The 24,573-nt window shown below is 41.2% G+C and overlaps 1 protein-coding gene across 6 annotated transcripts in view; it reads right to left on the bottom strand.

Moving 5' to 3' along the window:
• Positions 1-24,573, bottom strand: part of KLF12 (KLF transcription factor 12) — a 450,478-nt gene that overhangs the window by 361,310 nt on the left and 64,595 nt on the right. Inside the window, exon 1 of one of the 6 annotated variants that reach the window (XM_082859604.1) lies at positions 15,324-15,360. The exons of the other annotated variants lie outside the window; for them this stretch is intronic. The gene's annotated coding sequence lies outside the window, so the exon portion shown is untranslated. Of the gene's footprint in view, positions 1-15,323; positions 15,361-24,573 lie in introns of those variants that run through there. 6 annotated transcript variants of the gene reach the window in all.

Raw genomic sequence — 24,573 nt, forward strand, 5'->3', positions numbered from 1 at the left:
GAATACCTCATGCAGAAACAGCGAATGTGCTACATAACAAACCTGTTGTTATTAAGAGGTATTTTCTCCACAACGCCTTTAGGGACCTGTCCCCTCTCCCTTTAAACAATATTAGGTCGTATGACTCAGGTTTTCAACAGCTGAGGTGGTCAAAACATGTTTATACCGAATATCGAAATAATCCTTGCCTCAGCAAGCAGGCTAAAATGAAAACCAGCTCTTCTGATCTCCATCCACCCTCTCAAGTCTGCTTGACTTAAAAGCCTGACACCATCCTGAACCCCCCTTCCTCCTCCCAGATCTTTTCCATTTTATTAGTTGTCAAGTCTTAGGGGTCCTGAGAATGACTCTCAAATTGATCCCTCCTCTTCCATTCTCACTGCCGCAACAATCATCCAGAGTGCCATTAAATGGAATTCACATCATGACCCCAAACCACAGAATTATTCCCCACCTCGTACACATTAAATAAAATTCACATCATGACCCCAAACCACAGAATTATTCCCCACCTCGTACACATTAAATAAAATTCACATCATGACCCCAAACCACAGAATTATTCCCCACCTTGTACACATGGGACCCAACAACCACACGCGACTACTCGCGCACACCCTTCCTCCTGAGCGCCACTGATCACCTGGTTCCCTCCACCCCAAATATCTCTGACAAAAATCCCATCTCACAACTCAGCTCGAAAGCAACTTCCTCAAAGAAATTACGTCCTAATTCTTTACCATCTCTGAACCCCCAGAATACCTTGTACCATTCATATGCCTTGCAATGCAGTTACTCACCTGAGTATTTATGATGGATGTATTTTATGTAAGGGTAAGGCTTGCCTTGTCCCACCCAGTGCAAGGACATATCCTGTGAACACAGTGCACAGGAGATGACTGATAAATATTTATCAAATGTAACTGACCTTGACCATTCATGTTAAAATGCTGGCTTCTTCTCAAATGCAAGCATTGTGTAAATGGGGCTAAAATGTTGATGAGTGGGGAGGCAGGAACTCCAGCAGTTCCAGTGATCTCAGGAACTGTGATTTCCTAAAACTCATTATCAAAATCACCAACACCCATGGCTCAACTTCATGAAAAAGGAATCCAACATCAAAGATATGGCAATAAAATTCCCCAGGCCTCTGAATTACACACACACACACACACACACACACACACACACACACACACACACACACACACACACACACACACACACACACACACACACACACACACACACACACACACACACACACACACCTCTCTCTCCCCAGCTGCCCCCATCCCCAAGAAAGGGGTAGACCTCAGGGCAGGACAGTCAAGCTTTTATGGCAGTCTCTGGAGTCAGAATGCCTTGGTCCAATCTTGCCTTGTTACTGTGTGAATGTATTCAAAGTATATAAATTACCTGCGCCATAATTTCATCATCTGCAAAATAAAGATTATGACGTAGTACCTCCTTCATATAAAGCGTGTATATGCTAAATAAGTGCTACAGTATATGAGTGTTTGCTACTACTATTTTCCGGAATGTATATGATTTATTAATAATTTACTTAAATATTTAGAATGAGATTATCTACTGGCTGATTCTTAATAGATAAGATCTCATGTGCAATTAACAGCATAAGGACCCAATCCTGAAAATGGATCTGACCTGGGAGCATCTCCCAGGGCCAGGCAATATTCCATGCTTTTTACTGTAACAATGAAATCAAAAGGTCAGAGGGTCCTAAAGACTGCTAAAAAAGAAGCAAACCCAGAACAGGATCTCTGTTTTGATTCAGCTATGTTGAACACTGCAGGAGTTAGGGCTACAGGGATCCTAGCTACAGCCTGAGTTTGAACTGACTGAAGAGACCTTAATGGATTGCGAAGTCTTAACATCAATTAAGACCTGATAGGTATGTCCAAAAGAGTAATAAAATAATTCAGAAGGACCTCATAAATATGAAACATTAAATATTTGCAACATGTCATTCAATCAAACAGTTAAGATCTATGCTTCAGAGAACAGAAACTCATAAAGCACTTAAATGAACATGAGAAAAGCATTAACTGAGGCACAAATTAAAACTGAGACAGCACAATGCTCTCTATGGGCTGGGACTTTCTAGTACCCAGATATTCCAGGAGACACAACAAAGTAGGGAGAAACTGTGTAAAACAGGAATCAGAGTGTCAAGAAAGCAGCAAAGACTCATCAGGATCTTTCTCAAGATCATCCAAATACAAAAAAAAAAAAGAAGAAGAAAAGTATAAATAAGATTCCATGCATGATAAGCAACGTCCGACTAACTGACTGAAGAGCCTCTCCACAAGGTTAAACTGAGATTCCCTTTGTGAAATATTATTTTTTCATTAACTCTGTAAATGTGAAAGATTGTATGAAATGGGGGTCTAGCACTGCTCAAGCTTTTCTAATTAGTCCCCTAATGGCCAGAAGGAAAATAAAATTAAGAACCTCATCCTTTGACAAATTAAACCATTTCAAACATCAAAAATTAATGCATTCTGGGCTTCCCTGGTGGCGCAGTGGTTGAGAGTCCGCCTGCTGATGCAGGGGACACGGGTTCGTGCCCCGGTCCGGGAAGATCCCATATGCCGCGGAGCGGCTGGGCCCAGGAGCCATGGCCGCTGAGCTTCCGTGTCCGGAGCCCCGCAACGGGAGAGGCCACAACAGTGACAGGCCCGCGTATCGCAAAAAAAAAAAAAAAAAAAATTAATCCATTCACATGCTTCAAAAGAACAGAACGAACAGAATATGTTTAGTGATGACTAAATATGGGTCTGTGGAAGGAGGACAAGGACAGGATAATTCATTGTGGCCTGATGGAGGGCCATTCTGTCCGGGCTAACACAGCAGTAAGGAAACTGAGACAAAAGAACTCACTCCAACTTCCTAACAGACACACAGAAGGCCTCATGGAAAAATGGAAATTAACCTCTGTGTGTGCATGACTGTGTGTACACGCTCTACTTCCATAATGGCTTCAGTGTTTCTTGATATTTTACTAAAATACAGTAAATCCAGATTACAGAAGCATCTTGGTCCCTGGACAGGACAACCAGTTAAAGCTACCACTCTCCCATTTCTAAAGAGCACTGATTAATTAATTAACGAAAAGGGACAAAAGTAGTATGTGCTGTACAAAGACAGACGAAGTGGGCTTAAATTTTTCTCTAAGTAAGCGTTCCTTGAGGAAGGTTGGCATTTCTCTACTCCAGATAATATTTATGTTTTCAATAAAGACTGAAATGTAAAAATTGGACTATGGATCTAGTTATAATACATTAGGCAAGTCCTCAGAGCAACTGCTGTTTACGTTGAAAGAAGCGAGTGAGAGAGCCTTACATCCATTAAACACTCCTAAAGGGTTCCATGTTTCCCGATAATCCTGTAAGGATTCTAGTCTTATTGTCAGAAACAATAAACAATACTCCTGAGCAGATCATATTTCATTTTATGCCTTTTTGGCAAACTGCAAAAAGAAAAAAAAAATGATGTGGTCAATAAATGAATAACTCCTCCAGTCAGAACATTAATAAAAACCCTCTTACACTTTGCCCTTAGATAAATGACTCATGAGAGGGCCCAGGAAAATAAACCACCTCACAAAAACAACAGTGAGAGAGAAAAACCTATTCGTTCCCAACTGCAGAGGAATGGAAGAAAAACGACCCAGAAACAAGGCCTCTTATTCCACAATGTGACCACAACTACTTCTACCCTCTTCCGTTGCCACCATTTTTATTTGGGACCTCCAACTTTACATCTGTAAAATGGGATAATAAAAACGCCCCGGCAGCAACAAGCACACCGTGTACCCAGATCTTGGTTTCTAGTATCATTCTCTAATAACAGGAACCAGGTCTCCTTGGAGAAATGTCTGATTCTAGGACTGAGGCAGGAGATATATAAAATGAGTATGTAGCATCTGTAGCGACAGAAAGTAAGGAAGAAAAGGAGGGAGAGGGAAAGGCAAGGGTAAAGGGAAGAAAAGACAAAAAAAACACAGGGAATTCCCTGGCCGTCCAGTGGTTAGGACTCCACGCTTTCACGGAACTTAAGGTCCCACAAGCTGTGCTGCACGGCTAAAACAAACGAACCACAAAAAAACACAATAAGGGGGTTTGTCAAAGGGATACAAGGACCAACTAAAAGAGTCCCCAATGCCAACACTACAACAATCTGAGTAACAAAATTAAGTAGTATTAGGGGCTTCCCTGGTGGCGCAGTGATTGAGAGTCCGCCTGCCGATGCAGGGGACATGGGTTCGTGCCCCGGTCTAGGAAGATCCCACATGCCGCGGAGCGGCGAGGCCCATGAGCCATGGCCGCTGAGCCGGCGCGGCCGGAGCCTGTGCTCCGCAACGGGAGAGGCCACAACAGTGAGAGGCCCACGTACCACAAAAAAAAAATAAAAATAAATTAAGTAGTATTAGATTATAACCCAAAAGTATAAAATAACCATGAGTCTATATTAATATGTGCTTAGATAGATAGATAAAAATAGACAGATAGATAAATAAGGGACAACAGACACATCTCATGAGTTGAAGTAGTCCAAATAATCTTTGTGTACACTTCACCGTCAAGGAGGAAGCGCACAACTCCCCACTCTTCAAGTGTAGGGAACACAGGGCGACTTCCTTCCAAGAAGTAACGGTAAGGAAAGAAAGAAAGAGGATAACTTTACAGTGTAGAAACCTGACCAACCCTATCTCAGCCAGGTAACCAAGGTCAGCATCGACAGTGATAAATCATTCTGACAGCGTATACTGTTGATCTGATGTCATGACAATGGCACTTTAGCTCTGTGATCCTCCTCTTAAAGAGGTATAACCCCAGACTAACCATGAGAAGGACATCAGACAAATACCAATTGAGACTCACTCTACAAAATATTTGACCAGTACTCTGCAAACTGTCAAAGTCATCAAATATAAGGAACGTCTGACAAACTGCCACAGCCGCGAGAGGCCAAAGAGGCATGACCCCAAAGTGTAGTGTGGGGTGCTGGATGGGATCCTAGAACAGGAAAAGGACAGTAGACAAAAACTGCAAAGATGGGAATCAGGTATGAACTTACAATAATGTATCCATATTGATTCACTCATTGTAATAAACATACCATAGAAATGTAAAGTGTTTGTAACAGGGGAAACTGCGCGTGGGTGTATGAGAACTCTCTGTACTATCATCACATTTTTTTTTCTGTAAATCTGAAGTTTTTCAAAAATAAAGTTTATTTTTAAAAATGCCTGACTACCCTTCTATGCGAGGCTAAGGTTTTTTTTAAGTTTATGGAAGGCGAGTTATTGTTCAATGGATATAAAGTTACAGTAATACAAGATGAGCAAGTTCTAGAGATCTGATGTGCAACATAGTACCTATAGTTAACAACATCGTGCTGTGCACTTAAAAATATGTTAAGTGAATTCCCTGGTGGGGCAGTGGTTAAAAATCCACCTGCCAATGCAGGGGACCCAGGTTCAATCCCTGGTCCGGGAAGATGCCACATGCCACGGAGCAACTAAGCCCATGTGCCACAACTACTGAGACTGCGAGCCACAACTACTGAGCCCACATGCCACAACTACTGAGCCCATGCGCCTAGAGCCTGTGCTCCACAACAAGAGAAACCACCGCAATGAGAAGCCCGCACACCGTAGCAAAGAGTAGCCCCTGCTGCCGCATCTAAAGAAAGCCTGCGCACAGCAACGAAGACCCAACACAGCCAAAAAGAAAAAGAAAATAAAAAATGTTAAGAGGGTACATCTCATTTTAAGTGTTCTTAACCATTAAAAAATATAACGAAGAGACAAACTCTTGGGAGACAATGGATATGTTTACTACCCTTGATTATGATGACAGTATTATGAATGTACAGATGTTCAAACTCATCAAATTATATACATTAAATACATGCAGTTTTTTGTGTGTATCACACCTCAGTAAAGCCATTAAAAAAAGTTTATAGAAGTATTTAGTTTGTTCACAAGCTACAACACCTGTAGTCTTAAAACATGTTTTAAAAATTATACTTTTCCATTTGTTTTCCAAAAGAAACAACATATTCCGTTTCATTTTGAGGGGCTCTTAGAGATTTGCTTTTCCACCTGATAAAAAGAAACTGGGGTCAGCTGTGACACTGCGTGGGGCCTTTCGAGAGCCTCACAGGAGAAAAAGAAGAGTTACTTGCAAAGATTACAAATTGGAATTGAACCATACAAGGTTGTTTCTTGACTACAGTTGAGGCAGTCTGCTCAGATATACTGTAACCACTCTAATAAGGAATGCTTAATTATCACTAATAGAAATGACCTCTATTTAGAAAAACATTATTATGATTTTTTTTACCACAGATATTTTCATCTGATCATCTTACTACTGTATTCTATATAGGCAAAGAATACTTTGTACCTCCTTACTACATCATTCATTTCATTTATTATTTCTTTACTGTCATCGATTTACCTAATGAATAAAATCATTCATTTTAACATTCATTGCATTCTTTGTAAAGGACTACTGAAAAACAGAAAAAGCAAGAAATTTACATATTTTTTAAATCACAGCAATATGAAGATTAATTATCCATAACACAAGTAGACATATATAATATTTATCTTCCCAGCATCTTCTCGGAACCAGCCCTGCTTCATCCTAGAGAAATTCTGCTTAGTCCGTGTGTCTGGGTACGGATGTCCCTCCGCCTAGAGCCCAGGAATGGGCATGTGACCCTGGCCTAACTGATCTGAGCATTCTCCCCCAGGGTCACCTCTGACTGGTTTAGAGAACAGGTGACAGGAACAACTGTTAAGTTATCAGAAGAAGTGCTTGCTCTTTCTCTGAGAATATAAATGTCTTTATGATAGAGGCAACCAGCAGCCATGCAGTTACCACACTTGAACCGTCTGAGAATAAAGCAAGCAGAAGCGACAAACCTGAAAAGTGAATAGAGAAAGTGAGCACTAATGACATAATTTAAACTGCTGCATGGGGCAGGACTTAAAAGCAGCTTCACCTCTTGGATGGACCCATTCCGTAAGCCAATAAACCATAAACCTGTTTTTGATTAAGCAAGTTTGAGGTGGTATATCAGTTAAGATTGGGTTTAGCTGCAAATGTCAGCAAACTTAAAAGGACAGTGGCTTAGACATGACTGCAATTTCTATCTGTAGCATTCAGAATGCAGAGTCAAGGGCTGGTATGGAAGTTCTGCTCCCCCAAGTCTTACAGAACCATGCACATTCTAGCTCACGGCATCACCATTCCTAGAGTCAGACCCCCTCTCATGAGTTTAATCCTACAGTTAGACCTCCTGCCATTGCGTCACATGTCACACACAGAAAGGAAGAAGGGAGGAAGATGTGAGGTAAAGGGAATGCACTAGGTGACTTTACAGGTGGGTTCGTAGCAGCCACTTACAGTAAGTTCTTACTGGCTGGAAATTACTTGGCCACATTCAGAGGCTAGAAAATGTCAGTCACCTTTCTTCTGGGCAGCCACGCACACAACTAAAAATTCTATTGTCACAGAAGAAGGAAAGAACAGAGATTTTGGTACAGTCAGTCCCTGCCAATCTGGGTGTCTACAATTTCCAACTAAGGCAACTTATACAAATCATATACTACGTAATAGGTGTTCTTTCAATGACTGTAATTTAAAAGCAAGAAACTTTAAGGCATTAAATCACTGCAGTACTTACATTTTGGGAATCCCACACAACAATGACACATTTAGAATCCAGCAATATGAGCATCTAATTTCACATTTTAGAAAACCAAAATTTTGAGAGTAGAGCTTTATCATGTGGCCCAAGTTGTTAACATAAGGATACAAATTCAATTAGGAATTAACACTACAATATCTAAAGAAATTCTACAAAGAAAAAGACAAGAGACTCAACAGAAAAATCTGCTAAAACATATGGATACATGATTGACAGAAAGGGAAACAAAAATGGCCAACAAGAATATGACTGGGATTAAGAGCAGACTGGTCATACACATTGACTTTCACTCTCTCCTCTACTCAAATAAAATGAGAGGTAATAGATTTTTCTTTTGGCATAGAACGTGAGATGAGTCAATCACAGCGAAAAAAAATTTCTGGAAAGGCAAAAAGCAGATGGAAGAAAGGTAAATGATTTAGCAGACCCTAGAAAGCTGAATGAAGATGAGCCAATTGTGAGGAAAACTGAGAAGCAATCTCACTTACCCGACAAAACCTTCCAGGATCTGGGAGGCTGTCAGCTCCACTTGACTCTAGAAAAGGGGGTAACATTCAGCTATATCAAGGGAAACTGGCCGAGAATCCCTCTAAGAATTATTTAGATCTCCAGATGCCCTACCTTATTGAACACAGATGAGCGCCCTCCCCAATCCTAGAAGACCGGTGGTTCACTCTCGGGATAGAGGAAAACATGGGGCTTCTACTGGGAGTCCAGGGACACCGTGTGAGTGAGGGAATCACACGGAGGACAGAGTACGGGGGGAGCAGACTGCTGAGGTGTCATGTCCAGTTTTCTTCCCAGTCAGGTTGCAAATGGCTGCCTGGCCTATACCTGTAGGCAGGAGTCTGGAAGCTCTTTCTTTGAGAACCTAATTGGTCCTAGAATCAAGCCTACAGATATTCCCTGCCATTTGGGGCTCCACAAGTAGTAGCCCAGGGAGGTGACTCTGCTGAGAAGCCCACATTCCAGTACAGAGCTTACAGGAAGCTGCTGAGTGCTCCAACCAGAGATTACAGTGATTATAAATGCATTCAAAAAACAAGAGGACATCATTAACAAAGGATTACTATAAGAACAAGTGATTTTTAGAAATTAAAAATGTGACAGTAAAAAAATGAAATAAAAGGATGGGAAGATGATGACGACATGCTCTTTCAGAAAGCAGAACTGAACACAAAGGAGGAGTAAAACAATAACTGGAATTGAAGAAAATTGGAATTGAAGTCCAGGATGTGCAACGTGGGAATATGGGAGTTAAAGAGAAAACAGAAAATGGAGATGAGGACGGCATCAAACAAACACAACCGTCCTGCTCCCCAAACTCTGGTTGCCTGAACTGAATAGATAATGAAAATAAATTTTGAGGTAGTACTCTCTGGAGGAAACACTATTCCTGGATCCTCTGACACGTTCCGCTCTGGTTGCTTGCTATGTGAACTCAGTAAATGAATCAATTTGGATAACAAGGGATGTCTGCATTTGAAACAAGAAATTTCCCTAAAACAAGGGTTTAAAAGTTGACACAACTATAAAACCAGCTGCAAATGATAGAAACTGCAAGATTTGATGAAAACCGATCACACAGAGGCACATCATTGAGAAATTCAGAACACTTGCAACAGGAAGACACTTCTACAAGACTCCAGAGAGAGAGAGAGAGACAGAGAGAAAGCAAGGGGGCGGGGGGAGGAAAGGTCATCAACAAAAGTACTGGGAATCATGACGGCATCCAAACAGAAGCTGGAGTGGAGGAATGCCTTCAAAATCCCAAAGGAAAATCATGTCCAACCCTGAATTCCAGACCGAACCACAATGTCAATGAAATATAAAAGTAAAGGTATGTTAGGTGTCAAAAATTTACATCTCCTACAAGGACCCTTCTCAGGAAGGAGGAGATGCACAGCAAAGAAGGAGGTAAACAAAGGAGGAGGAACCATGAGATAAGGGAATAGAGGGCTCAAGAGAGAGGAAAGAACTGACAGCTATGGGGCCCCAGGACCGGAGCTGTGCACGAGGCAGGGCAGCACCATAGCCCCAAGAAGAAGGATCTGACACAACACCCCAGGAATCTAAACGCACAGAGGGGAGAATCAGACAACTCGGGGATTGGAGCAATGATAAGAATATTCAAAACTCGGTAAACAAACAATCAGACAAAATTTATAAGAAAGGAAGAGTAAACGCTGAGCACAGCACAGATTTGAGTCGTGTCTCCAAAGGTTTAATTACGTAAACACTTAATATGGATTGAACCAAAGCTGACACAACTACACTGGAGAGACAGCAAAGCTGTGGGTTTGGTGGGGGCAGGCAGAGGGGTGTGGAGAGGAAAAGGGCTCAATCCTGTATTACACACTGGGAAGTCGGCAGGTAAGGGCTAACACTAAGGGAAACAAAGAGAGTAGTTCCTCAGAGGGCAGAAAAACAGGGTGAAGAAAACAAGCAAAGACTTGCTGCTGCTTCTTACCCAGCTGTGTTGGTCAATCTGACTGTTTAAGCTATGTGCAAACAAAATTTTAATGAAAACTGAGAAACAAAATGAGGATCCCGGACAGATGTGGGAGGGCATTCCACGTGGAGTGATGCACAGTGAAGAGACCCTACCATGTGTCAGGGGTCATGGGGGACTGTAGGAGCCGAGACTAAGAAAACACCATGGACCAACCACACCGTGGTGGTGAGGCCAGATGGGGGCGGGCAATTCACAGAAGAAGAGCTGACCTCATACACAGAGGATGTAAAGCCATTAAGGGATCTGGGGTAGAAGATCCATGTGACACATTTAGGGGGATGAATCTGGTAGTGCTGAGCAAGGGGCACTGGGGAATGAGAGGCAGAGACGCCAGTTAGAACGATATTTCAACAGTCCAAGAAGAGTTAATGAGCATGAGTTTCCATAAAAAGGCAAAGGATAGTATAATGAGGGAGAGAGAGTAGGAGAGAGGTTAAAACTCACTGGAAATCAAGGAAATACACATCAGAACAACAACCTATTACTTCATATCTATCAGAATGGTGTAGAATGAGAAAGGAGAATAATATCAAGGTTTTGCAGTGATTTGGAACAAGGGAAAATTTGACATGCAGCTGCTGCATGTTTAAACTTGTAGAGCCATTATGGAAAAAATAAAAATATGGCAGTAATTAGTGAAATTAAGTATGTTTAAGCCCTATCTGATCACTCGTCTTAAAGATACATGTTTGGAAACGTTGACGGCAACACTGTAGTAATGGGAGTTGAAGGCATGGAGGTATACACTAGGGAATGGAAAAGTAAAATATAGTAGGTGAATGTTACAGAATACTATGCAGGAGTAAGAACTGATACCACAGTAGATATAACTTAAAAATACAGTGTTAGGTGAGAACCGTAAAAAAGAGAAATGAGTTTTATAACATAGAACCACCATGTATGAAAATCAACCACACACACTTACAAACACCACTGACAACTCTGCAAGGGCTCCTGCACATCTAGGGACATAACGCCACATCGGAATGTGTGCTTGGCTGGTTGTGAGAAGCAGGGCGTGACCAGGAGAAGAGGAGTGCAAGAGGGCGTCAAAGACAAAGGAAGTGAAATGACTGAAACAGGAGAGGAGCCTTCCAGGTAGCAATAAGGGAGGTAAAGTACAATGGACTCAACTGTCTACAGCAGAGGATCAAAAACACCAACACTGCTCAACACTAAACCCCCCCCCCCAAAGAAAGACAGAAAGACGGACAGAATTGGGATGAAGTAGAGAGAAATATAAGGGGTGTCAAGTACAAAAAAAAAAAAAAAAGAGGATTTAGAATCAGAAGACATGGATTTCAAGTCTGGCTCCCAAATCTTCTAGGTACATGACCTAAAATAAATATTTTACCTTCTATGCCTCATTTTCCTTATGCATAAAAAAGGAAGATACTGTGACTTCTGCTTAGAGTAACTGTGAGAATTAAACTAGAAAATTTTCTATAAATGTCAGATTGCTTTTAAGCCCAGAAACTGGAAGACAGTCCAAATTTAAAGTGGCCCTTATGTGGCATCACAAATGTGGTATACAGTGTGTCGATCTCTGGGATACAGTGCCATAGACAAACAGTCTCGTGGTACCCACCTGCTGCCCAGTAGATAATTCTGAGAATTACAGTTTTGAATCAATTGTTGTGTTTTTTTGTAAGTTTTCTACTGGTCCCCACCTTGAGAAGACTACTTCTACTGAAAGTAAGTTTTCTGACACTCCATGGAAAGGAAATCACAAAGCGTCCATTTATCAAAGCTGAGAATCACATTAATAGCCAAGGAAGCAGGCTACCTACCCCGCCCAACATCACACTCCATCATCTTGGCCTGGATCACAGCGCACACAATTCAAATGGGAGAATTCTTTCCCCGAAGCAAGTTTCCATTATATTTCAGTTCCCTAAATTTTAAAGGCAGTGTCCCTTGGACATGAGTAGGCCACTCACAGCCATGAGTAAAGAATCAAGAAGAATCAAACATAATCCCTTCTAGAAAATGTCACCCTTCCTGGTGTCTGTCCTTTTCTCCCATTGCCACAGCTGAGAGGAAAAGCTGCAGGACAACTAGCCTCCTTTGCCTTGCATATAATCTGCTCGTTTCTTCCTCAAATTTCCAAAACACTCCACTCCTCAGCTGCTAGGCCTCTCTTCATCATCTCTGCCAATTAACACCTTGCTCTCCCTCTAAAATCTTTGCAGTCTTCCCAGCTGCCCTGTGCTCTCCATCCACCACAGTCATACCAGCAATAATTTTAAAAGCACATGCATATTAACTTACACCTCATCAGTAGAAAGCCATTGTTTCAGGAAACTCTATTATCTAGATTTTTTTTTGTCCATATGTTTACAATGAGCATCTTCAGATACTTGCTATTATAAACTGAAATATCCAAAATAATTAAGGATGAACTATGTATCAAAGTAGGTTATTATCTAACCTAATTCTATTAAATATAATATTTATAGAGAAAAATCTCATTTGCCATTTGTGGTGAAAAACTGTATTCCAAAGCGAGAGAGAGGCATGGACACATATACACTACCAAACGTAAGGTAGATAGCTAGTGGGAAGCAGCCGCATAGCACAGGGAGATCAGCTCAGTGCTTTGTGACCGCCTGGAGGGGTGGGATAGGGAGGGTGGGAGGGAGGGAGACGCAAGAGGGAAGAGATATGGGGACATATGTATAACTGATTCACTTTGTTATAAAGCAGAAACTAACACACCATTGTACAGCAATTATACTCCAATAAAGATGTAAAAAAAAAAACACATTGTATAAAATTTTTTTAAATTAAAAAGAAATATATGTTAAAAAAAAAACCTGTATTCCAAACAGAATTTATACTTAATACATATTCCTTATAATAGAACTCTCAACTTCCCATGAAACTGCAAGAATCATGATGGCAAGAAATACCACCTACCACTTTCAACAGTACCATTACTACTATTAATGAATGATAGTAATATAATAATAAACAATAAGGATTATCATGTGTCAGGCACCATATTAAGTCCTTTCCATGTATTAATTCATTTAACACTCAGCAACCCTGGGAGATAGAGTTAACTTCCCTGTTTCATAGAGGAGGAAACCAGCATAGAGAGAAGGTAAAGACTGGCCAAAGACACACGCCGTGGAGCAGGATGAAAAGCCAAGCAGTCAGAGGCTAGCGCTGTTCACCATTCAACACGCTGCCCGCACTGGCTTCAAAACAGCCAGAACAGGGCTTCCCTGGTGGCGCAGTGGTTGAGAGTCCGCCTGCCGATGCGGGGGACACGGGTTCATGCCCGAAGATCCCACGTGCCGCGGAGCGCCTGGGCCCGTGAGCCGTGGCCGCTGAGCCTGCGCGTCTGGAGCCTGTGCTCCGCAACGGGAGAGGCCACAACAGTGAGAGGACCGCATACCGCAAAAGAAATATATATATATAAACAGTGGAGCTTCCCTACGTGGGTACTGGACTTCACACACTGCAGATGTTCAGTAAGTATAGAATGAATGTGTGAAAACTTAAATTATTGCATGAACCTCTCTGGATGAGAAAATGTGCTAAAAAGATTGCTTTAAAATTATATTATTACATTGTCGAGAAGGAAGATGAAGTGGAGGAAAAGCAGAAAATCTTTTGGCATATCACTGTGACTCTTCAGAAGGGTAAATGAGACTAGAGGCTCATATTCACTGACAAACGGGAGAACAAACTCATTTTGTGGGACTAGTGACTACAGAGTATTTTTAGGAACATTTCAAGGCTTATTAGTTCTGGGGTGGGGTGGGGTGTGATGAATTGGGAGATTGGGATTGGCATTTATACACTAATGTGTATAAAATAGATAACTAATAAGAACCTGCTGTATAAAATAATTAAAATAAAATTCAAAACTTCCAAAAAAAGTAATTTAACTTATAATTTCTTATATGATATCCCAATCCCAGTAAACTTTTCCATGTATTCCATCATATAAAATAGGATAAAGATACGTTAAATTTAAAGCTGCTCCTATCTTCAACATGTATTTCAGACAACTCACAGCATCAAAATTCTTAGACCCAAGGGGGATTAAAAACCAAACACAGAAAGTTCATCTCTAACTCCAAAGACTTACAACCACCAGGCTACGCAAAACAGCTAGGACAATTCATAAAAAGAAGTCCAAGCAACTAACTCAGAGTGATCATTTAAACTTCTAGACGCTTTAGCCAGAAATAATTTATACATGATACAGAATACAAAAACAAAACAAGTTGAGGGCCTTATTGTCAGGAGCTGGAGTTTCTTCATCAGAAACTTTAGTGCCACAGAGACTCAGCTCACAGAGGTCTGCATCAGCTCCCTTGCAGGGGCCAAGTCCAAGACCTGACACGGGCGGGAGGAGCAAGCAGGGAAGGGCAGGGAAGTGGATACTTGGTTTTAAGATGACAGAACACAAGGGAACTCCGGGGCTGGCAAACTGAAATGACTCATTTTACAAATGAGAAAATACCTCATGACTTACCCGGCAGCACAGAGCTAATGTGACACAACTTCAAGATCAGAGCCCAGGGCCATTCTCGCGGCTGTGCTGCCTCACTGTTCATGGAATTTTTTGGTGTTCTGAACATAGTAGTGTGCCTACATATTTTACTGACTACATTAACTCAGGGGTTTTCATTTTCTGGACACTGTACAGTACTTTCCATTCTTGACAGAACTGCTTGTTCCTCATTTGCCAAAGTAAAAACAAAAGGAATACACGAGGACCTACTGCACAGCACGGGAAACTCTACTCAACACTTTAATAACCCATATGGGAAAAGAATCTAAAAAAGAATAGATATATGCATACATATAACTGAATCACTTTGCTGTTCACCTGAAACTAACACAACACTGTAAATCAACTATACTGCAATAGAAAGTAAAAAAATTTTAAATAAAACAAAAGCAAAAGGAATATGCCTATTATCTTATTAGGAAAAATGACTCACGAGCTTAAACATCTTCAATGCACCACTATCCTAATTAAAAATTAGTGAGCAAAGATTGACTTTAAAGAAAATAATAAAAATCCATTATACTGTACTTTGTATTGACGCATGAACTCTACTCCAAAGCATCATGACATCCCTATAAAAAAAAAGTGGGGAAAAATTATAATAATTAAAATCTTATGGGCAGGGAAAGAGAAGTTAAATTTCTTGCTCAAGGGCATCTAGCAGGATGGATAACACTGAACAAAACTTCTCATGCCCCAGGAAAGTAACCATTGATGACAATACTAAATATTTAAAAAGCACCAGATGGTGGAAAACTGGACAGCTACAGGTAAAAGAAGGAAACTAGAACACTTCCTAACACCACACACAAAAATAAACTCAAAATGGATTAAAGACCTAAATGTAAGGCCAGACACTATAAAACTCTTAGAGGAAAACATAGGCAGAACACTCTATGACATAAATCACAGCAAGATCCTTTTTGACCCACCTCTGAGAGGAATGGAAATAAAAACAAAAATAAACAAATGGGACCTAATGAAACTTAAAAGCTTTTGCACAGCAAAGGAAACCATAAACAAGACAAAAAGAAAGCCCTCAGAATGGGAGAAAATATTTGCAGATGAAGCAACTGACAGAGGATTAATCTCCAAAATTTACAAGCAGCTCATGCAGCTCAATAACAAAATAACAAACAACCCAATCCAAAAATGGGCAGAAGACCTAAATAGACATTTCTCCAAAGAAATTATACAGATTGCCAACAAACACATGAAAGGATGCTCAACATCACTAATCATTAGAGAAATGCAAATCAAAACTACAAAGAGGTTATCACCTCACACCAGTCAGAACGGCCATCATCAAAATATCTACAAACAGGGCTTCCCTGGTGGTGCAGTGGTTGAGAGTCCACCTGCCAATGTAGGGGACACGGGTTCGTGCCCCGGTCAGGGAAGATCCCACATGCCACGGAGCGGCTGGGCCCGTGAGCCATGGCCGCTGAGCCTGTGCGTCCAGAGCCTGTGCTCCACAACGGGAGAGGCCACAACAGTGAGAGGCCCGCGTACCGCAAAAAAATAATAAAATAAATATCTACAAACAATAAATGCTGGAGAGGGTATGGAGAAAAGGGAACCCTCTTGCACTGTTGGTAGGAATGTAAATTGATACAGTCACTATGGAGAACAGTATGGAGGTTCCTCAAAAAACTAAAAATAGAACTACCATACGACCCAGCAATCCCACTACTGGGCACACACCCTGAGAAAATCATAATTCAAAAAGAGTCATGTACCACAATGTTCACTGCAGCTCTATTTACAATAGCCAGGACATGTCAACAACCTAAGTGTCCATCAACAGATGAATGGATAAAGAAGATGTGGCACATATATACAATGGAATATTATTCAGCCATAAAAAGGAATGAAATTGAGTTATTTGTAGTGAAGTGGATGGACCTAGAGTCTGTCATACAGAGTGAAGTAAGTCAGAAAGAGAAAAACAAATACCGTATGCTAACACATATATATGGAATCTAAGGGGGAAAAAAATGGTTCTGAAGAACCTAGGGGCAGGACAGGAATAAAGACGCAGACATAAGAGAATGGACTGGAGGACATGGGGTGGGAGGAAGGGTAAGTTGGGATGAAGTGAGAGAGTGGCATGGACATATATACACTACCAAATGTAAAATAGATAGCTAGTGGGAAGCAGCTGCATAGCACAGGGAGATCAGCTCGGTGCTTTGTGTCCACCAAGAGAGGTGGGATAGGAGGGTGGGAGGGAGACACAAGAGGGAGGGTATATGGGAATATATGTATACGTATAGCTGATTCGCTTTGTTGTACAGCAGAAACTAACACACCATTGTAAAGCAATTATACTCCAATAAAGATGTTAAAAATAATAATAATAAATTAAAAATTAGAAAAAAAATAAAAATCACCAGGAAAGTCATGTCAAGAGAAACTACCAAAGAAAAGTTAACTGCAAGTTTTAGTAAGTCAAATCCTGCCCCTTACTCTCTCACCAAAATGCTTTGCAGTCTTAGCATCAAGCAAGTTGGAAATTTAGACTTCTACTTCTCAAATCCATTCCATTCACTTAAATGACTTTAAAAAGAAAAACCCTGGCTGCAAAGCAATTTATTAGAAGAAAAGAATACATGATGCTTGTGCTAATGGGCCACAATAACAAATCAATGCAAGGCATTTACTTTGCCATTAAAGTATCTGAGGATACTTGTAAATTTTACTTTCTTGGTTCTTAACAAGATGTAACAGAAAGCAACAAGGCTTGCTGCCCCAGTTAAGTGTGGTTCTACACCACTGTGCACATATGATGCTCATCTCCAGAGTTCGAAAGCAGACTGTAGGCACAATCAAGATTCTTTAACCTACTTCCCATGGTAATATTACAAGGCCCTTCAGCCTTTGCGCAGGTCTTAACTTCTTTGCAGGCAGAGCCCACTGTGGCCCAGCACATGGAACAGTCAAGATGCATCCAAAGAGGGGTTTTCATTTAACGTAGGAGGGTATGGATAAGCAACCGTGACAGAAGGAAAACAACAGCATCAGTCCACCCCAAACACAGTTGTTCCAGGCAGCAGGCGGCCAGGAAGCAAGGGCTATAAAGCACCAAGCCCAGGACCAGGATAAACGGCGGCACGGTAAGGCCCAGGAATGAGTCCAACGTGCAGTTGGCAAAGCAGGCATGAATAACAATAGCCAAAACCACCACCCCAAGAGCAACAGTGGATTGTACAGATGGGCAAGGAAGGCAGAGGACACAGAGACAGGAAGCATCAAGCGTGAGTGGGGCCCAACCACTTTAAAAGCTATTCTCAACCCACCGCAGGGAAGATGGACATGCTTGGGACCACAGATACAGATGATGGGCGTGCTTGGGACCACGGATACAGATGATGGGCCTGCTTGGGACCATGGATACAGATGATGGGCACGCTTGGGACCACAGATACAGATGATGGGCCTGCTTGGGACCATGGATACAGATGATGGGCACGCTTGGGACCACGGATACAGATGATGGGCCTGCTTGGGACCATGGATACAGATGATGGGCACGCTTGGGACCACAGATACAGATGATGGGCCTGCTTGGGACCACGGATACAGATGATGGGCCTGCTTGGGACCATGGATACAGATGATGGGCCTGCTTGGGACCACGGATACAGACGATGGGCCTGCTTGGGACCATGGATACAGATGATGGGCCTGCTTGGGACCACAGATACAGATGATGGGTGTGCTTGGAACCACGGATACAGACAAATGGAACACCTGCCTGAAGAGTGGGAAGGAAGAGGAAAGGGGCAAGCAGTTCCCACCCAGAGAAGATGTTTTTAACAGGAGTTAAGAGGTGTGGGAAGTATGGGAGAGGACGGAAAAGAGAGAGATGGAGGGGAAAACGGAGAAAAGAATGGAGCCCAAGCTAGGATTTGAAGTGAAAACCATGGACCATATTGAGGGTACACACCAGGGCATCAGTTATGCAACATACATGTAACCCAAATTTCACTGACTGTCACTTCTTTCTGAAGCATCTGTTAGGGGATTTTTTTCCCCTGTATGTTTGTTGGCAGTTTTTTAAGGCCTGCTTTTATTGCTCACTTGTCATTCTACTTACAGTAAAGATTAATAACACTGCATATGGTGTGTGATGAATAAGAAACCCAACTTATATGGCACTAGGTATAAAATTATGCAGTATATCCCTTTGAGTGTATAAGAATCCCACTTAACATGAAGAGTTTCCTATGCAGAGAAAAGAAGTGAAACTTATTTGTGTATTTGTCATGCTTTGGTCTGCAAATAGGCTCAGAAAAGTAATCTGTGAAAATGAAAACTGTGTTACCCGACGATACTGTCAAACTGAAAAACGTTTTTTAAAGTTACAGTAAACTTCAACTCATCCAAAATCTACTCAACCAAAAAGCCAAGATTAACATAATTTGTTTTGGCTTTAATTCTACATGTAAAAGAGGACTGGAAAAATAAAAGCCATGTCTGCCTTCTTTGGGAGGGAAGGGGGATGAAATTCAACTCAGTGGGAAAAAATCTGCCTACTTCCCCTTTCATTGTGAGGCCTCTAAGAGAAAGGGGAAAGCAAAGATTTGGAGTTAGAAATTATTAATGATTCTTTAGATAAGCAAAAGGAGATTCAGAACTGGGCACCAGGGTCAGGGGAAGTTGTAGTGCTCTGCATAACATAAGAGCTCAGAATTATTTTTTTAACTTACTGGGAGCCATTAAGGGACGAGAGAAGGTGGGTCAAGGTGAATGATGGGTGGCCAGGCACAAGTTGTTGGATCCTGACAAGGGAACTTTTAAAATATGGTCTAGTATTCAATTCCAAGCTTTTTTTTGTTTCTGGAGGTCTAACTTTTCAGTTTCCCTTATCTTCATAAAGTTAATTCTACATGGTCTTCTGATAAAAAGGAAAAAGCAAGGGCAAGGGGTTGAGTGCTTGTGTGAAGAGGTACAAAGTGCAACAGGATAGCAGGTTCGAGACAGTGAGACAGAGACAGGCTGGGGCCAGCTGTCCCTAGCCTCTGCCCAGCCCCAGAGCCCGGGAGGGAGCTCTGACCTCCTCCCGTCGCTTTTGAAAAGGGTCCAACTAAATTCACTGGACTCTCACAGAATAGGTTACAGTAGGTTTTCTACTCCGAGGAGACAGATTTAAAGCAATCAAAATGGTAGCTACTATAGGATGGCCTTTTAAAACCAGAGCACTCTGTTAGTATAAGTAGAATTGGCTGTCAATGAAAAAGAAAATTTTCAAGATATGTATCTATGAGTTGCCTCCATCTCTTAAACAAGAATCACAAACTACTTTTCCTGTCAGCTAGTCATGGACATGCAGGGGTGGCGAGTTAAACTGCTGGCCACAAAGTGCAACTTAATTTAACGGCTTTAAAAGAAAATGTATTCTCTCCTTTAAAAATGGGTATAGAATTCAAAAATCATTAGAGACAGCAACTCTTAAAAGTTGTTTTTGTCATACATAAGAGAAATGAGGAAAGACAAAACAACAGAAAAATAAAATGAGGAAAAATAAAATAAAATACAAAGGGAGAAGAATAAGATGAAGGGTGAAAACGAAGGAAGCCAAGAAAGTACAGTGAGGAGAAGAATCGGATGAAGAGAGAGATGGAGACACAGGGGAGAGAAAAACAAAACGTGAAACAGAGTTAATGCAACCACTTCTTCACAAGTTTCTCAGAGCCTCAGTTTTCTCATCCATAGAACAGGTACAAAGAAATCTCTCTCATAACTTTACCATCATCATTTAAATAATATATGCAAAAATCTCACATAAAAATGCATACCCATATACAGTCATGAGTAAGAAGTGGAAGCAAAAGAGAGGAGATCTTAATATATAAAATGACCGTGAATGAAACCTGCCATTGTGAACTTGGGGGTGTTCCTACAACCTACTCCGAAATGTTCACTGACCTCTATTCACAGGTTTTAATGTCTTGAACTTTATTACTGATAGAGCATTCATTTCAGCCCACCAGAAAGAAAATTATTTTCCAGTATACAGGGGTGAGGGCAAATGTAGACCTTGGTCCCTCGTGGGGTCCAATACTCAGACGGAAATGAAACTGAATCCCTCAAACGAGGGCCTTGAGGTATTGTAGAACAAAATAACATTATTAGTCATCTTCCGCACAGGCCAGATTTATTTTGCTCCTTCTACATACCAGACGCCACACTAAGGCATTTCAGATCTGTTCTTTCAAAATGTCACAACAGTCCTTTTCGGTAGGTTCTTTTATTAAGTTCATCTTACAAATGAGGGAACTGAGGCCCCAAATATAAGTCACTTGCCCAAGGTCCCAGCAATAAGGGGGAAGTTAGATTTCAAGCCTGGCTTTTCAAAACTATACCAAATTTCGTGACTCTCAAGTTCCTTCTAAGTACCAGAGAAAGAATAAATTATAGCCAGGAGAGCTTTAATATAAGCATATTACAGTTTTCCTTAATTTTCCACCCAAATAGCAAGTCTAATATTGAACATAAAGTAACCCTCAATTAGACTCATTCATCTAATTTCCATTAATACTTCCTAGATTACGAGATTTCAGGTAAGGAAGACACTTGGGGGTCCGAGTTTCTTCACCTGTAATTGAAAATGTTCCAAAGGATGGCCCCAATTCTATCAAAAAATAGAAAATGACTCTGCAAACCCTCCTCGACCTTCCCAGAAGTTCTAAGGCAATAAGGAAACACCCACCTAAACAAAGGTTTCATTAACTTCGAATTCGTAAAGTATTGTAGAAATCCAGGCCATGCACCGTCATCCTTGACTTACATGAGAGCTTTGCTAAGCTGTTCACCGTTACTGAATAAGAAATGTAAGGATTGTGCTTTTTAATTTAAAAAATTAAGAAGTAAACAAGAGCTCTGTGAGCTTTAGCAGTATATAAACACCTATACCAAACACTTTGGCTCTTTCTTTTTTCCTTGCACTAGGGCTTGCTATTCAGAATGAAAGTGCCAGCAAAACCTTCCTCATTTGCCTGAGACTGCGGTTACCCTACTTCTAATAACAAGGCAGCTTTCTGTCTCTGACGTCCCATTGCTCAACAGGGTTGAATCATGGCAGCTTGCACAGCCATGACCCCTGAGTGCACTCATGCTAAAGAGTGTCTGCTTTGATTCACTCCTATTGTAGGAAACTACTTATCAGAGGACACCTCTTGCTTTCTGAATTGAAAATACTTGCATCACTGAAGCTGAAAAGGAGCGAATTTCTCACGCTCAGGCTTAGTATCTCATTATCTCTAAATTTATCTCCATTTGGTTGATGTCCCTGGACTTTTTCTAAGTCTCTGAAGGGCTAGAGCTCCGTGTACACTTTTAGATCATTTCGGAAGTGGTTACAACAGCATCCGGTAGATGATTCTCTAATCAAATATTCATTTATGCTTTTCTGAAGGATCTTTAGAGGCAGAGCCCACAAGGCAGAGTTCAGAATTCAAAAATTTAAATGCAGTTCAGGTTACAGAAAAAAACTGTTTCCAAGTGATAGATCTTTTTCTTAAGCGTTTAAGAAATACAACTGAACAGTATTTTCTCCCACATTGGGGCTGTTCTGGGGTCATTTACTGCCCAGCATAGTATCCAACTTGTTTTCAATATGCTGATAAATTATACATGATGCACGTCCCACTTCCTTTACTTTGCTCATAATCTCCTACAGGACTGTGCCAGCAAAAAGGGCAGCCTTTGCATTTCTGACCTTTTTGAGAAAGAAAGAAGGTGGGGGGGGGAGAGAGGGAGAGAGGCAAAGAGAGAGAGAGGGAGGGAGGGAGAGAGAGAGAGAGAGAGAAAGAGAAAGACAGAAGAGAGAGAAAGAAGGAAGGAAGGAAGGAAGGAAGGAAGGAAGGAAGGAAGGAAGGAAGGAGGGAGGGAAGGAGGGAGGGAAGGAGGGAGGGAGAGGAAAAGGAATCTGTCTTGCTGCTCTATAAACAAAAGATTTCATCTCCAGCACCATCTTCCTTACCCAGGGCCACCTATTCTTTCGGACAATCCTGGCACCTTGATATTGAGACATCCCTTCAGATAACCTGGAAAGGCTAGAAAACGCTCCCCGTCCTTCTGCCTGGGCTGTTACACAAGCCCTCATGCTTCCTGGAGATGTCGGATGCTGTCAGTCAGCAGGGAAATTTTCTGCTTCTGAAAACCTCTCTCTCAGAGCTTCCTCTATGCAGCACCTCCAGCTGCCTTAGAGCACCATGTCAGTGCATGAAAATAGCTCTGGTCTGATGACTTCACTAATTCTCACAAACAGGCCAGTTGGCAGAACTCACATGCAGTCTGCTCCTGAGGGGAAGGCAGTGTTTCTTTCCCCACCACCCCCTAATATGAATATTTAGTTTCATTTTGACTCTGGAAGAAGTCTTCTTGCTGAGGTTAGAGTCAGCACACACCTAACGCCAGAATTTCAAAATGCTGGAAGGAGGCCTAAAGGAAAAGAGCTCACCGATAGCCAATATGAGACATCCAGAGGCTATTAGTATTTTTTATGCTAAACTTTAAGAACATCAAAACTGCTTGGGAAACCAACCTTATATAACATGTTCTCATTTCATTCATTTCAGGGCCAAATCGCTTCCTGAAGAACATTTGCAATAGCTAATTATGACCCACATTTTTTAAAGTCCGATTTCTCATGTTTACTCCTTTTCTACAAATAAGAAGGCTGACAAGGTATCAAAGTAAGAATTAATTACCACTACACCTAATCAGCCGAAGCTGACTAAGGGCCTCTAAAGGCATTTTTTGCCATCACAGCAAGCTTTAGTGATGAATGCTCAAACGGATTCTGAAATTAAAAAAAAAAAAAAGTACAAGGCATTTCATGCAATGAAAAAGGTGTTCTTTTGTATTAGATTACCAAATTTTCTTTTATTGTTTATAATTTTCCCTTATAGAGTTTTTCACTTCCCTTTGTGGTAAGAGAATATTCTAAGAGAAAAGTAGGACTGTCTGACATTCCGGTACCATAACTCAGTGCTATGTCCGCACTGAACTTGGATTCCAAAAGAGAGCATTTATATTAACTGCTTCAGTGCCCTATAGACACAAGATTTATGCCCAGAGGAAAAGCTCCCATATGATTCTATGGACACAGAGCTACTTAAATCAGTGGTTCACTGATTTAAGATGGTTCCTCTAAAAGGGGTGCAATAACTGTTCCCAAAAGACAGAAAAGCAGTAACATTCTACTCCCACCATCCCTAAATTCCACACTCTGTCTGTCACAGTTACCAAGAGCATCTAAACAGTACTGCCACCTTGCAACCATGATGGTAGGAAACCACCCTTCTCCACCATCTCCAAGCAAAACATTGCAAAGGGATCTTGAGAAAACACATGGGCACGTAGATAACAATGAATTATTTAAATGTATTTTATCATATAATTTGTTCATTCCATAAATGTATGCTGAGTATGTAGCATGTGGCAAGGGTTATCTATGTACTGCCTACAAAGATGAATACTGCCTTCAAGGCTTTCACTCACTCAATCCTTTTAGTTAGGTATTAAATAGCCAGGTAGCCTTAACAAGATGAGACAGATTGCTGCAACATTTTCTTTATGTTAATGCAAGGATTTAGAAAATGTGGTTTTGACAGTACATCCAAGGAAGTGTTGGATTCCCTTAATTATAAAACCAGGGGCCATTTTGGGCATAGTTCAGAAAAATAACCATGAAATTAGGGTTACCATGTCTCTCTCCCACAGAAGCTAATAAACAAAGATACAACAGAGATTCTGAATGCAGAAAGGT

The sequence above is a fragment of the Leucopleurus acutus genome (genome assembly GCF_964270905.1).
Source record: "Leucopleurus acutus genome assembly, chromosome: 18".
NCBI classification, from domain to species: Eukaryota; Metazoa; Chordata; class Mammalia; order Artiodactyla; family Delphinidae; genus Leucopleurus; species Leucopleurus acutus.